This window comes from Falco rusticolus, chromosome 7 (assembly GCF_015220075.1).
Source record: "Falco rusticolus isolate bFalRus1 chromosome 7, bFalRus1.pri, whole genome shotgun sequence".
NCBI classification, from domain to species: domain Eukaryota; kingdom Metazoa; phylum Chordata; class Aves; order Falconiformes; family Falconidae; genus Falco; species Falco rusticolus.
The window spans coordinates 32168378-32183191 of record NC_051193.1 but is presented as its reverse complement, the minus strand read 5'-3'; the positions used below and the strand labels follow the sequence as shown (position 1 = coordinate 32183191).

Sequence of the window (14814 nt, the reverse complement as noted above, 5' to 3'; positions counted from 1 at the left end):
TGTTTCTCAGCCAGCTCTTAATGTGACTTACTTAGAGTCACTGACTTAAACATGTCAGATTCTAGCTCAGTAGCTGCTACTTAACAACCTTTAAGTCAACACTGGAATGGAAATTATTATTACTGTATGATGTGAATAACATTGACCCTTTTTTCCCCCCACAAGTGCAGTGCAAAAGTATTTAATAAACAACTATGCTTCATTTCAGTTTTATTGATAATTCTACCATTTTCAGTTAGTAATGATCCAGTACCATTGTCAAGATTACTTTTGCTATTGATATACTTTCAAACTGTTTCTCACTGTCCCCTTACATGCATGTGCTCTTTTAATCAGTTTTTTGGAAGTTTTTACTTCTAACTGTCAGTTTCATTATTTTTCCATTTATTACAGCTGCTTTTAATTTCCCACTAAATAGATACTGTCTTCTCAATGACTGCTGCCTTCTTTTTCAATTGTGAGATATTTTAGGAACAAAAATGGTCTTAAACCTTCCCCAGATCCTCTTAGCACTTTCTCCGGAAGTTGAATTAGCTCTTAATTTTTGTAGCCTGGTGAAGTAAGCTTGTGTAAAGAATAAGATATACATAGTACACATTTACACCTCTTAACAAATTAATAGTACATATTAACATACAGTTTGGATATTGTTTTGTTTGTGATGTATGAGTGTAATCAAGTCCACTACCTGCTCAGCAATCACCAATATTCAGTGGGTTTTTGGAAATTGAGGTTGCTAAGCATGTTGTTTCATTAGCTGGGTCATAAGGAAGAGGCAAAGCTAAAATTAGAACTCATTTTTCCCTTCTCTTTCTTAATCTGTTAGTTCATGCTACCAAATTACAGGTCAGATGTAACAAAAATGAAGCTTTGAGAAGCAAATTAGTAGAACAGTACATGTTGTTTTATTTTGCCTGTTTGTCATTCAGCTGTTGTGGGAATACACACAAAGGTTGCCATAAGTATTTTACTTAATTAAACAACTGTTTATAGCTGTTTTCATGTCCTCAGACTTCTGTGAGCAGAGGAGGGGGTTTATTTATTTGTTTGATTTTCCTGGTCTGGATCCAGAAAACTTGACCTAGCTTCCACATAGTGGAAGTGTATATATGTAGTATTACCACATCCAAGTAGATTTGTTTCATTTTTCATCAGGTTTTTTTTTATCATATACAGATCTAATTCCTATGAAACCTGTACCAGTGATTAGTGAGATTGCAGTCATCTGCATATACTCTTCATAATTATATTTTTTGGGGGAGTGGGAAGTGCTGAAGTTCTTTTGTCCAAGGAAGATAGTGGCATCATCTTGTGTGCTTTATTGGTTTAGGGATGCAGAATTTGGAGAAAACCTGCCCCTCATAATGCAGAGTTTGGAAGATTTTCATCTGGGCTATAATGGACTTAGTAACATGGCCCATATATAGCTTAGCAGGACAGAAAACTTGAAACTTCTAGTTTTGCAGGGTAGGTGGTAGCAGCTTTTCTGTACATGCACTCAAGCATTTTACAGTTACTTTCATTATGTTCAGTCTTCACTGTGTTTTGGATTTGTGGGGGACAGTCTTCTCTGGTCTTGACCCAAATAAGAATGATACCTTAGCTTTAATTCTTGCCCTGGGTCCAAGATCCTTCAGGTATTGAACAGTGAAATTCTGTGCCTCACTCGTCTCTTCAAGGGGCAGAGCAGGGTATCCAGCATGTGGAAGATGCATTTTTCAGCTGATGGCCAGCAGCAGGTTCCACACTGAGGAAATTTCCTCCTAACTATACCAACAATAATTGGTTATTGCTTATAGTTAGCAATAACCTACATTTGACCTACATCTTGCTCTTCAAGATGCCCTGATTTTGTTTAGGAAGATAATTGCCTTTAGAGACAGTGGATAGATAGATGAAATCAAACATGCTGTCTTCCACTATGACTGAAGTGGCCCAAACCAGCACACAGGTAATTCAGAAAGTTTATGAACTGCTTTTGCTTAAGATAATTTTTTGCTGGAAAGGAATCCAAATCCATTAAAGATGATTCCATGTACTTTTGCTGTATTAGGAAAGTACATGAGCCAAAATGAAGGACTTGAAGGTCTCCAGTTTCTGCAGGAGTTGGTATTGGACCATAACCGCATTAAAATGATTTCACAAGGTTTCCTTGCTAGACAGACTGGTCTTCTGATTCTTCATCTGGAGCAAAACCAATTATGAGGGCTGAACAGTTTACAGTCTTTGCTAAAATTAGACTCTTTCTGGACTTCAACAGGATTCAAGTACAGTGTATTTTTGTTAATTCTGTGTAGATTCTGTGGGCTAAATGAGGCGGACTGTTTTCAGACAAAATTCCCATTTTCTTCTATGGATTGGACTGTGTAAAATTACCAGTATTTTCCCCAAAATATATATAACAGTTGCAAGGTTTTTGAGAACTCCTGACATATGGCACGTTTTTTAACTTTCGGACAGGAATCATCTGAACTAGAAAAACTTGAAGTTATTCCCAGTCTAAAGGTGCTCTCAAACATGGAAATCCAGTCAGTATATTCGTTTGCATTGTCAAACAAACTAGATGTGTATTTCATTTTATACACTGAATATTTACTTTTTTAAATCATTAAACCTATTAATAATTTCTCCATAACCAGGGCATTCCTAAGTATCTGCTATTATTGTTTCAAGGCTGAAAGCTCCATACTATGCGTGATGATCACATTGCCTCACTGTGCCTGTCTCAGTGCCATACTGTGATCAGCAGGCACTCATTCTTCAGCATACGGTTCTTCATAGTGATGCAAGATAAATTTAAAATGTAGATGTTTGCGTGACTATGTTGCAGTGATGGGCTGTCCTTTCAATATTCCAAAGCAGGTCAGATCTGTGAAGAAAGATCAAAGAATGTTAAAAGATTTCTGAAATACTGGATTTCATTTTTAAAATGGCTCAGTAGCGATTTTTTTGTTGTTCTGCTCATCACTCCTTGAAAAAGTCCCAAAGGGAAATTTCAGATTTCTTTTTTTCCAGACATGCTTCTGTTTTTCAGCATAGTACTGTTGGTTTACCTTTTTTATCCCTGGAAGCAAAGTCTTAGAACACGGTAAAGAAGACTCTAGCCTTTCTGATTTTACGAATACATAGCTACGGGGCAGAAGACAGCTAACTCTTTCACACAGTAGAAAAGGCTTTCCTGGTAACTATAAAAGGACAAGTTGAACTCAGTGGGGCCCAGTGTTTGAACGAAGTTTGTAGGATCTCAGCTTCGTGTATTTAAGTATCTTAGCATTGGTGAGCTTCAAAGTAGCATCAAACGTAAATGAAAACAAACATTTTTTTTGTTGTTAGTTTTTTTAAAAAAATGTGGCTTTCTAAATTTCAGTTGAAAACAGAGTACATACAGTATGTTTTCATAAATATTCCCTTGACGATTAGGTGGAAAGTGTAAGTTCTAAATGCTCCTTAACTTCCTTTTGCCATAAACTAGCAGTTTCTGGTCTAAAGCAAGAGCTGGAAACACAGCAAAGAAGCAGCCAGGGGCATGTTGGAGCCCTAGTACATATGGTGCAGTCATGCACTCTGTTTTCAGTGGTTGACAGAAAAGAGTATTTTTGCACTTACGACATTTTTTACACCAGCTTTCAAGGGGTTATACAGAGTGGGAAACGAAATGGGGCTGATGAAATGGATGATGAAATGGCAGGAGAATGTCAAGCAAACTGAATTTACCCAGTAATGGCAAGAACAGTCATATTCTTTACGAGGAAAAAAGACAGATTTCCACTTGGGAAATTTCTATTCCAGCGTTTCCTTCTTCAGAATGTCAGGCCTAGACTTTCTCCTGAAAGGGCTGAAGGTGGTGCATCTCACAGTCCCACCCATTATGGTCCACCCTTCAGATAACTTAGCACCTGTCATTTTCAATAACATTGTATATTAAAATAGGGAAATATTGCTAGCCTTTCCTGTCTGCAGCACAACCTGCAACACTTGGCCTTTGGTAAGGCTGTTTCCCAGTCACATCTCTGCAGGGTGCACAGTGCACTCAAATCTTCATATGTGCTGAGGGCTATGAGAAGCTGCTGTGGTCCGGGCTAACTCAAGGAATGTATGAATTTGCCCAACATACGCCATTTTGTCAATACAAAGTGTCAGTTATTCATAGGCACTTAAAGCTGAAAAATTTTGCTCCAAGTTATATAGTCATTTATGCACAGTTTGGATTCTGTTTCTAAGAGAGTAGCAGTGGTGTAATGTTTGTTTCAGACATTTATTGGTGTAGCTGAGATACTGTCAGACGACTTCTTGGTCAAGGATCCCATTTCCAGGTTAATTTGTATTTTCTTTGCACATGGTTCTCTCCAGAAGAACTAGTATTCATTGGTTGTGTTTTGACTGCCAGTAAATGCAGAAGAAAGGATGAGAGCTGACTACCAGACCCTGAAACAAGTAAAGTAAATGTTATTCAGATTCCAGGGATGATATTCATGTCACCTGTGATGGGTGCCTAATGTGGTTATCATAGCATTAAACCAGATGTTTTTTCCTTCCAGGTAGACTCTCTAAAGCAATCTCAGATTTTGTAAAGTCAGGAAAAATAGAAGACATATACCATCTGTTCCTTTTCTTCATCACAGAATTTAATGAGTGTGAGAACCTATAACAGGTTCTTTGTATCATCCTGCCAGGAAGATGACTACTATTTGGCTGTTGTGATGCCTTCATTGAGGTGCCTGTGATAGGCAATTTTAATACAAACCAAACACTTTAAAACTAATAAAGACCCGTTAGAGTCTCAGGCTCACCTATCTGTAGATATAGATGACACCATCGATTTTATTGTTCAGAAATGTGAAATTTATCCCTAGTAGTAACTTACACTTACCTTGAAGTGCCATGCTGCAGCAAATCCACTCATTTTTTCCAGCAAGGTCTACCCTCAGTTCATACTTCTGTGCACTTACACAGCTTTTGGCCATCCTAGACTACAGGTAGAATGAGTTCATGGGGAGGAATTAAATTTGCAGGTGCACATTCAAAACACCAAATCCTCATGTGTAGCTTAGGCAGATGCACTACCAGTGTCATGAAAGTGTGTCCATGCCGACAAGAACAGAAGGAACAGAAGTAACTGTACTTCCACAGGGTATCTGTGTCTGATAATTTTTCATAAAAGTTTCAGAGGAACCTAATTCTCTTACTTTCATAATGTTACTACATAATGCAGTATCACAGCAATGCTGCATCGCTGTTTTAAACTGTAATTTCAAAGTGCAGTATTCACCATTGTAACTTCTGTCCATCTTTTCTCAGTAAATGGGATTCTTGGCACACCTGATTCCAATTTCTCTTCTTGCTGATAGTTACCTACATAATATTTTCAACTATAATTTGGCAATGCAGTATCATATTGTCTTGTCTTAAAAGATACTTATCTTGCCCCATCTGTATCCATTGGAAATACTTTAACACAGATAACAGTCTTCATTTATTGCTTTGCCCGTAAGCCTGTTGCTTTGTGTTAGCTCTCACTGTCCGTCCTCATTGAAGTACTTGTCTCCATCGCCTGTGGTTCAGTCTTGCCTGTCCCCATGCTTCTTGTTGAGTGAGGTCATCTCCTAATGTCTTGAGATGCAATTGCATACCATGAGCTGACTACTGTTACTGGTCATCAGCACCCCCTTTTCACTGCCATATTTCTACCTTTGCTACTCCTTCTGTTGTCAAGGGGCTTCCTGGACAAGCAATGTTGTTGTTTTCCTCCAGACCTTGTCCTGAAATTCTCACTGACTATAAAACCAAAAGAAAGCTTCACAACAGTTGGGCATCTGCTGTGACCATTGTCTGTCACACTGACCAATTTTATTGCTCATTATTTTCTTGTGCTCACCCATCTGTCAGTCTGTCTGCATTCATTGGGTGTGCGTCATCTCATTTGACAGTATAAATTCACTGGAACAGAGATTTTTAGTAGGATTCACTGTTAGGTTTCCTAAATACAAGAATAACAGTAACAACAACAAGGAGTCAGAGAGGAGGCTAGCCCAGCACGTGTCTCCTACAAACAGAAGTTTCATTGTCTCTGTACTTCTGTTTATCACCAAGACCCCACTCACTGAAAGAGTTTGTTGTCCCACAGCAGACCTGTGTTTTCTGTATCACAGCATGAAACTTCTCTGGAGATTTGTTTGATGAACAGAGTTCTTTCCTTCCAGCTCAGAAGGCTACAGTATGCATTTTAACCATCAGTTTCCCAGGAATGATCAATAGAGTAATAAGGAGATCTAGAGTCTGTTCCCATTCCGTGTTGTGCAAGACAGTTCTCTCTTCATGTCTCAGTTTCATAGTTGTGGGGCACAGAAACACTTCTTTTACACATCTGAAACATAAGTACGAAGGACGATGAGAAGCAATTGGTTTTATTCTCCCATCAACAACTTGTCCAGCTTTTCCTCAAACCTCTTTGCTTTACAGATACAAAGCACTAACAGTAGACTGGTAGACAAGGTTACTCTACTCCAGTTCTCCTTAATTCTTTACTGCCATGATGCTGTCACCATGCCCAACCACATCTAAACCTGCGCTGGGCTGCAAATACTACTTGATGTGCTGAATCTAGTCCCTTTGCTGTTATACTTCCCATACTTATGGCCTTACTGTATCTTTGTAGAAATTTCTTGGCATAAATATTCTCTTGTATAAATAAAGCCCTTTAGCAGGATATTAGCTTCTAGGTGCTACAAAATAAGTGCTGTTATTTGATAGTGTTATTAGGGTTATCTTCACTGTTTTGCCAAATCTCGGTCTTTACATTGATAGAAGGTCACAGGTCACTGCTGAAACCAGGTAGGTTAAAATCCATGTACACTTGGGTTCTGTCTCAGAACTTCATCTGTCAAAAATGCGTTATCACAGATCTCTGTCTAACTACATTAATACCTCTGTTTGCAGACTCAGGACCTTCGTAAGTTACTGAAACACATTTTCCCACTTGAAGCCACAATACTTGTATACAGAGTTCAAAGCACTTTTGGATTGAGTAATTTCATGTGTAAATGTTCTATTTCAAAACTGACCTGTGCTTTTATTCATTGGACATCACTTAAATAAAAACATGGCAGAATGAGTGAAGCAATAGAAGCATGTTAAGACTGTATCTTTAGAGAAATTTCTGGTTTATATTCAGGTTCAGTGAAGATGTTATACTTCATTAGCTACAACAGAACTGAGCCATTTTCTCATTAGATCATTCAAGTGGAACAACACAAAAGATTTTTCAAGTTTGTCAGTTGCATTTTAGTTGTGCTTTTTAAAGTGCTTGTTAGAAAGCAAGAATTGAAACCTTATGGTGTTGTTTAAGCTTAAAAAGTGCTTTTGATCCCAAGCTTCAAAAGAGATTTTCCCAGCAGAAAGGCTAGCACTTTATTTAGTACTGGTTTAGGTAAACACCAGAACACTCTGTACATGATAATATTTTCTTTTTCATGCTTTTGATGAAATCTCTTCTAATGTCACTGCTGAAATAGAGATGATTTGCAGGAGACAATCAGTCATTGTTGTCATTGTACTGTAGCCAGTTCCAACAAAATTAACAAATCTGGACAGACTGGCACACAGCTTTAAATCAGTCGCTACAACAAGTGGTGGGCACAAAGTGAGACTGATGAACTACTGAGTTTCAAATAATATTCTAAAGATCTTTCCAAAGCTGAATTTTTATCAATCCCCTGCCAGCCATCTGCTGTAATGGGTTTACATTTCGAACGTTTATTGGGTTTCATCTTTCGCAGTAAAAACAGCTTCAGTGCATTATAATAGCTTTGTTCTTGAAGTGATTAAAAGTTTGTTTCAAGCATTTGAGTTTTGTAGCTACTGGTGCTATTTAATGTACACAACTTGTGCAGCTTCTGTGTTTGACAGCTTATCTAGAAAGTGTAATAGTAAAATCTTAAGCTCACAGCAGTAATCTGAAGAACTGATCCTACATCTCTTTACTCACAAAAAGTTTATCATTACTGTTTATATCGCTGCAAAACCAAAATGATATTTCTGTCATAAAGACCAAGATCTGTTACGTTTGGTTTTGTCTTTCCTTTTCTTGTGAAGGGTTTTCTGGTTGCAAACTCTCCAGAGGACTCTGGATTTCCTGCACTGCCAGCAAACTTTAGAGAGACATAATCCTCTCAGAATTACAAACAGGAATCTGAATGAAAACATTAACCATTTATTTGGCTCTGGTCTTATATTGGGTCATGAACTTGAAGAGCCTCTACTGAATGCATCAAATGAAAGTTAGCATGAACAAACAGGATTATTATTCCTGAGTATTTAACATAGTTATACTCCTTCATGCTACATATTATATGGCCATATAAAGCATTTTTAACAAGGCCTTTTTTTTCTTTCCTGAATATCTTGCAAGTTTATAAGTTTCTCACAACCCTTCCATAGATGGGAAATGTGTTTTCTGGAGGAATATGTATCTTTGTCAGTTCCTAACCCTAGGATGGATCTTCAGATTCAGTCTGAATCATTAATGAAGAATTAGCCTTTCAGTGCTTTTGAAAGCTCTGTTTGTTTATTTTAATTTATTAATGAATTTCAGCCTGTAAACTAAAGTTTTAAACTGTGCTAGAAACTGAAGGGAAATGATGTAACATTGTTCTGGTGAGGAAAATTAAGGAGTACAGTACTTGATGATTGGCTGTGGGTGTGAGGCTGTGCAGGGAGAATATCTGTGTGCATTTTGTGTTGCAGATAAGTCTTAAGAACCCAAGAATTACAACAAAAAATCTTTGAAGCATCCATGCAGAAAGAGCTCTTAGGCAAGTCAAAGGAGCACCAACTAATCTGCTAAACCATTTGGTGCATCACAGTGCTACATCTCAAACCAGCCAACTGCATCAGGGCAACACAGAAAATGTAGGCAGGTGAGGCTCTTACCAGCCTTAAACACTGCTGCTGCTTCTTTCCTTTTTTAGGGACAGGGAGGGGGAGAATACAGCCTTAAAGCACTTTTCAGACATTACTTTTCTTTCTCTAAATGCTGCCATATTTTCTTTACTTCAGTTTCCAGATCCACCAAAAATGTGTTTATTCTCTTTCCTCTGATAAGACTTGCAATGCATCTAAGAAAATACCTAGAAAACAATTTAAAATTTTACAGTCAGAACAATGACTATACTGTAAAATGGAGCCAGCTGTTTAACAGAAGCTGCTACCTCCCAAATCCATGCTTAATCCTGTACTGTCACTAACTCAAGACTTTCTGGTTGGTTGGTTGGTTGGTTTTCTGTTGCATAAAGTCTATTTTTGCTTAGTAATTAAAGATATTAAGTATGGAAGCAGAAATGCAAGGGTAGAGCTGTTACTGTAGTTAAATAATAATTGTGATACAAACAGCAGCACCTTGCTATTACTGACTGCCGGCAGCTGGAACAAGCCAGCATGTGATTGAATGTTACACCAACATTTCTTAATGTATCAAACATTTCTCCACTACAAGCGAGTGAACAACAGGTCTGGCACTGGGACTTTTCCATTTCCATCTTGATTACTAATACTTACTACCTAAAGAGATTCCTTCAAAATCAGTTGTGTAAGTCAGTGAAGCGATTCTGGAATTATTGTGCATAGTTGCTTTTCATGTAAGATTAGTCCCAAATAAGCATTTTTCTTAGGCGTATTTTGTATATTATCATACCTATATACCATGGTATAAGCTATAATTTTTCTTTGCTAGAAAGATGTGTTTAAAAGCTGTAGGCTATATTTGTCAATGAATAGAGAGCTAATTAAGGGTTTGTTCCCAAAGATGTTTCTCCACAGCCATCTTCAGTTGGTCTATACTAATGCACAGAGGTGATAGGAGTAGTTTCCAAAGGAGCATGTATTTTTGGTGGCTGGTATCACCAAACCTGTAGAGGGGAAACATTTTAAACCTTATTTAAACCAAGTAGTGCCCTGCTGATTCGGATGTTACAGATGAGAAAGCAGAGGTCAAAGGAGGTGACATTACTCAGCATGACTGCTTTACACAGAACTAAATTTCCCCTAGCCTTGATCTAAGCTGGCCTCCTCACAGGGCTGGATTCGACCTTAACTGCATACTGCCCAGGATCTTTTTACAGGTACTTCTCTTTTACTTCAAAAGTGGGCTTTTCTGGCTTAAAGCAGCATGTATGACTTCTTCCCCATGTTATAGATTGATCCTCACACATTAAAAGACCAACACATGGACACCACTTATTTTTAAATAATGTAGATGAGATGCTGTAGAAAGCATCCTCTACCAGTAGCTATGTTTGCAGTTCCTCTATCAGTAGCTATATTTGCAGTTCCTCACATGCCACTTGTTCTTTGATCTTTCCAGTTTCAGCCTGTTGTAATAGTGCAAAACTATGCGTATTGTCTGTGTTTCCAGTTTAGTCTTACTTTTTATTAAATCCAACATGCTAAAATTAGAACACTGCAAAGGCACCCAGATAGTAAAAAAATTAAAAAAAGGTTTGCCTCTGATTAAGCAACGCTAATTTTATCATCCCAGATTAGATGAAGTGATGTTTTAGGACACATCAGGCTTTTTTTAACCTTTTCCCTCATGGCATCTCTTCAGGCAGAGTTAAAGCTATTCAGGTGTCTTAAGAGCCCAATTCTTGCCTTACTGTGGTCAGATTTCTTTGAAGTATTCTCTTCCCTAAGCTTCTTAATTTAGATAATATTTGTAGCATCTCTTAGCATTTTGCCATTGTTACTTATGTTTACTTACTAATTTCTATTTTAATGTTATGTATAACAATAAATTCTGCACACAACCTTAAAGTAAAGAAAAGAATTATGTTATGCGATACTTTTCATTGTTTCTGCTTACAGGATCTGTACTTATTTTTTGAACTTTAAGGAAGATTCACTTCCTTAATCAGGATCAAATCAGGAAGACTACAGTAATCATTTAAGTTAAATTTATAGCTGCATTCCATCACCAGAAAATGTGTGAACCCTAATCTTTGGTACTCAAGGAATTAGTTTGTATGGTAACATAAATTCAAGTTTAACTGTGTATTTATGTAGGAAGGAAGATCCTACTTTCTTGAGTCCAAAAAGTTGTAAGGTTTTAAGGTTGCTTCAGATCTTTTGACAACGCTTTTTCAACGCCCAGAGTCAGCCCACTGTCCTTTTCTCCACTGATATTCAAGGTAGCATACAGCCATGACATTTCTTAGGACAACTAACATTCACGTCACAATTCTATGTTAGTGAGCCACTACAACATGTGGAAATGTACGAAAATTAGCAGTGGAGGCCACAGGGTGCATGGTTGGTAGGCGCATATTAAGACAATTACCCTTTGGAGTTAACTGAACTTTTATCCTAGGTTTCTGTGTGACATGGTTAATCGTAACACTTGTGTATGATTTTTATTAATAACGTAAATTTACTGCCAACTAATTTTTCAGGTGCAGTGCATATGTAATCACAGAATAGTTGAGGTTGGAAGGGACCTCTGGAGGCCATCTGGTCCAACCCTCCTGCTACCACAGGGCCACCTAGAGCCAGTTGCCCAAGACCATGTCTAGACAGCTTTTGAATATCTCTAAAGAAGGAGACTCCATAACCTTCCTGGGCAGCAAAAGTTTAAAGCATATGTATTTTTCCTTTGTTATGATCAGGGGGAGAAACAACTCACCCAAGAAGGCAAAGCTCCTAAAAGGTAGTGTTTCACCTCTTTTTTTTTTCAAAAAGTAACAAATGGATTTGCTTTGATTTTCCCATTCTATTTAGAGAGCTGGTAATGTGCTGTTTAATATACAAGAGGAGGAGTTTGGATACTTGTTTAACGTGCAGAACAACTTTCCTTTACCACTGGAGTCTCCACTACAGTTCCCTGCTTAAAACAGAACATCACATTTGTTTGCCTTTCTGAATATTGAGATGTTCCAGGCTTCATCTTGTTCAGCTTTAAATACTAGTTATAAATCGTATTTTGATAGAAGGCAAATTCTACCAAAATAGTTGATTAAAAAAAGGTAATTTGGACTCAAAAGGAAATACCCATGTTTTAAGAGTGTTGGCTCTTCATCCTTTGATGGCACAAAGCAGTAGGTGGTCACTCCACCCATCAGCTGCTTGTAGATGAGAGTGATAATAAGATAATACATTATTATCTTACAGGTTCTTTCAGGTCACATTCTGGGATGCATGCTCCCTAGTATAAGGTCGATAGTGTTTTCATGTTACAATTGGAACGGGGCTAACAGCTTTTTCCTTATCCAGGGAAATCAACAAGTTAGATCAGAGTTAAAAGATGCAACAGGATGTTTATGAACCATTAATGGCATATTCCTCTGCTTGTCATTTGTGAATCACCTGTTCGTATGGGGAATATGATAGGTGATTTTCAGTAGGATTAAAACTAGTACGGTATTTAGGTCTCATGGGGTTAACAGAGCAATACTGAGGTATGTTTACAAATCTGATCCTACGGGAATTCAGTATTTCATCTTCTTTGTAAATAATCTCTTCTTCATAAAACAAAAAAAGTTCTAAAAATGCTTGTAGACAGATGTCCTGAAGTACATGGTAAAATCTTGGCTTGTCTGTATTAGCAGTAGATCTCTGAGTTAATTAAGCAAAGTGGTGATTTCATCTGTGAAGGGTACATAATAAAGTTATTGTCATGAGAGTGCATGATAGGACTGAATATCATGTTATTAATGTATTAAATATGTATTGTTATTACTTCTATAAATTAAATGCATAGCTTTTAAAACAAAGTCTCTGTCATTTGATGCGGAATTGTTTCTAGGTTCCCCACACTAAATCAACCATAAAAGTCAAAAGAACTGTGAAAATGAGAGAAATCCTGGGGGAAGAAATCTTCCTGAGGATTGCTCCGCAGATTTAAGCGGTGTTACCAAAGGAAGATTTTGGCCACTTATACTTTCATTTTAATATGCTGACTGTGAATGTATAATGAATATGAAATATCAGTTATGTAACGGACTTATTTAATTCAGCGGAGCAACCATTTATGCACATGCAGAGCATCTGGATCCTGTAGCACTCAAACAAGATCCCTTTGATTTTTTTCGTTTTCACTGGATAAATCAGCAATACAATCTCAGAATTTAGTTGACAGTAAGCCTGAATTCAGTATGATTTCTTCAGATTTGCACTGGGAAACTGGAGGGCAGAGTCTGCTCTCTCCACCTTTACTACAGAGTGGGTTGGTCTTTTTTCCAAGACCTTCATGATCTGACTTAATTACTCTTCATTTTTACTCAGCTGGAAAAATGTCATGGTTTATGGTATAATAAATTCTCATCCAAAGGTGAGGAAGGAAGAAGAACACTAGTATGTATCAGATCAAGGTTTTATGCTGGTAAATTTTCTGTGCAAGATTTTATTTTGCTGTTCAAAAATACAGTTTAGATAATCACAAAAATTGCTGCTTTGCTATAATGTGCTTACTGTATCTATAGAGCCTTTCTCACATACATGTGTGTATGAACTGATGCGAGGAATACCAATGAAACTACATCTGAATGTAATTATTGACTTTATTATTCTGTCTAGTTTTAAAAAAATACATTTCACTTTTCATATTTTTTTTAAAAATATAGGCCTTGGGGTATACTGTATAAGATTATATATGGTTTAAAAAAATATACCAATATTAAAAACTATATAAACATATTATCTATCTGCTGCTTTATAATAAAACTCTTTAAGTATTTTAAAAGTAAATGTTGATTATTTAGCATATTACTTTGAAATTAAAGTTCTTAGAAGACTTTAGAGTACTATCTCTAATATAAGATCTTACTCGCAGGCTTGATACATGAATTAAATGCTATGAAAAATTTATCAGGTCAAATTAAATTACTACTAGAATTATTGAGGGCTTTTTAATTTAATAATTTGAGTTTCTGTGTTTAATTTGGAAGCCATCAGTAAATGTCTATGAATGACATGATTTTATTTTTACAGTTAAGATATTCTTCTACTCATACATACTATTTTTTGTTTCTCCTAGGCGATTTGAAAGAGGGGTTAGTATTAATTATACTTACAAGTAGACGGCAGGTAGCAAGTGCAAAGATTGTTACCACACCACAGACGTTCATGTCGTGGCCAGATCCCCTTTCTGTCTGGTAAGTTCTCTTTGTTTCACTTGCGGTTTGCAGGACAGCCACGAGATGTCTTTGTTGTACTGCTGATTTTCTACATCAGGGCTACTAAGACATGCTAAGAGTGCATTGGGTAACAGGGACTCTCCCCTTGCTTCAGCCGGGTTATGGCAGATTGGCACCAGAAAAAATCACAATTTTAGATCCCATTCTTGAAATTTCAAGGCAAGGAAAGACCACTTGCAGAGCTGAGCAGGGTCTGTGAGAGCAGCACTGCCTTTGTGTCAGATTCTTTTTGTTTCTGATTAACTTGGAGCCCTGACGTCTTTGGGAAATGAGTCTGAGTGTGACTGGTGTCGTTTTTGTACAGATGAGTTGGATCACATTGTATCTAAAGGTCGCTGCCTGGCTGTCCCCTGCTAGCAGTCAGGTTTGTTCATTCAGGAGCGATAGAGGGACCTGAACAAGGACATAGTAGTGTCAGGGAAAACAGTTTATACCTCTAAGGTGAGCCTGAAGGAGAGAAAAGCACATGTGTAACTGACGTAAGCAGAGGAACAACACAAAACAGAAGATAGACCCTTATGAGCGAACCGGTTGTAAAAGTACTGTGTGGAGGAAAAAGAAGAGCGGAACTGCTCATGTGGTATCATGGCCTTGTGTTATTCATCTCTATACAAGGTCAGTCCCAGCCCCCCTC

At 37.4% G+C, this 14814-nt stretch overlaps 1 long non-coding RNA gene across 1 annotated transcript; it reads right to left on the bottom strand.

Annotated features, from left to right (window-relative positions):
* Nucleotides 1–925: 925 nt before the first annotated feature.
* Nucleotides 926–14398, bottom strand: LOC119150745. The gene is made up of 3 exons (XR_005105194.1): nt 14058–14398; nt 4871–6364; nt 926–2869 (listed from the first exon to the last, which is right to left on the bottom strand). It is a non-coding gene; the product is annotated as an uncharacterized LOC119150745 (long non-coding RNA).
* Nucleotides 14399–14814: the final 416 nt, after the last annotated feature.